Source organism: Haliotis cracherodii, unplaced genomic scaffold, assembly GCF_022045235.1.
Source record: "Haliotis cracherodii isolate W230 unplaced genomic scaffold, xgHalCrac1.p SCAF_16, whole genome shotgun sequence".
Taxonomy (NCBI): Eukaryota; Metazoa; Mollusca; class Gastropoda; order Lepetellida; family Haliotidae; genus Haliotis; species Haliotis cracherodii.
This window is the reverse complement of record NW_027266271.1, coordinates 28,116,078-28,118,006: the sequence shown is the minus strand read 5'-3', so window position 1 is coordinate 28,118,006 and position 1,929 is coordinate 28,116,078.

Sequence of the window (1,929 nt, the reverse complement as noted above, 5' to 3'; positions counted from 1 at the left end):
AATCAATATTATTTCACTTAAAATAAATTGTTTGGATAAGAACAGAAAATGGATACCACGTTTATAATTGAGCTTATTCGGCATATATGAATACAGGACAGGAGAAATACAAATACATATAAATACATACCCTTTAAAGCAGTTAAAACAGACACAAATACAAACTAGACTGATTTGTAACAACTGTATGTATTAAAGTTCATCTGAAAAATATTACCAATATATATCTATACAGCTGTATCATTGATATCAATACCTTGGTGAACAATTGTTTGTAGGACCCGTAAATTGTATATTGTAAACTATTCCGTTTGAAATGTGACGTAAAAACATCTCTGCTATCTTTTATGAAGAAAAGAGTCTCAGCCTCTAAGACTGAAGAAAAGACATGACTCTACCCAAAAAATAACCTCGTACTGTTGGTCGAGTGTACAAGTTCTGTTGCAGGTTCTGACACTTGCCTGTATCTGCGACCTGACATAAACATGATGTGGCGTTATTCCAGGAGGCTTCACTCAACGCTTGATTAGCGGTAGCCCTCAAACACTCACTCTTCCTTTTTGAAGCTAAGGATATTGACTTGTGTATGTACTGTAACCCAGTCGACTACTTACAAAGCGGCATGATACTGATGCACTCAAATTAAGAACACTAACAAGGGTGAAGTTTGATATTAAATGAGATGCTGCATAAAATTGGTGAATGCATACGATTTTCAAATTCATTTCTTTAAATACCAATCCCCAAGAGTGTCGGTTTTATATAGTTGTTGATTTGTAGAAACATTATTAGGGAAATAAAACTGACAAAACCCTTTCCATATTCATAAGAAATCAATGCTGAAAGTAGAGTTGACTGTACGATTCCGACTATGTCATGAACATGTGTTTATGAAGCACACTAAACTAATGGTAGATGAGGGTGGCATGCCCCACCGGTGGCACCCGTCAAAAACACACGCAAAGGCACGTTGTTTGTCACCTAAAAAAAAACACGGCATATAGACAAAGATAATATTATTGAGTTTATTCAACATTGTACACATATACTTATACGTTAGCCAAGCCTTTTCACAATCATAGTTATTTAAATGTATCATTTACATTATTAAGTACATTATTATCATACAATACAGTACACAGGCACTAGCATATACACAAATCCATGTTTATTAGACATTACATATACTCGCAAGTACAAAGGTACAAAAAGCCTTCATTTTCTTTCAAGCTATGATATAATTAATTGGCCCGACGAATGACACCCTTGTAAATATTTTACGCTGTATTTCCTAGTTGTTCTTTACGTAAGTTATGATGAGATAGACACGTATATTTCAAACAAAGCAGTTTGAACGGATAAGATATACTGCGATGTAACCACAGTACACGTCTTAAGTGGCACAATCACGTCTGAGCATCAACAATTGTTATTCACTTGTATTCACTGCTTGGGTGTACATGTAGGTGTATTTAGTATGCCCCTTTTGTAATTGGAACGTGTAGCTGCCAGCTTTCTACTTTTTGCACAACTCTAAATATACCCCCAGGCATATCAGTAACTTGCATGCCCAACGTCAGCACGGCAAGACCATCAGCAGGTCAAATGCATGTAGTCACCTGTCACCTGTAAGAACTCCTTCGGGCCTTTGAAACTGTCTGCAACAACATTGGAATCCATGGCAACCCTTACATCATGATGGGTTTCATCATGATAGGTTTCTGGGATTTCTGAGGGAGACAACTTTTCACAGAAACTTGGGTTAAGCGACTAGGCCACCAGTGTCCCCTCTTCAAGATACAGTTTTGTAAGTGATCCAAAAGGTTACTCTCCTTTATTATTATTATTATTAGTAGTAGTAGTAGTAGTAGTAGTAGTAGTAGTAATTGTAGTAGTAGCACATGAGCTTCTGGTGCATCTCCGCCTTGC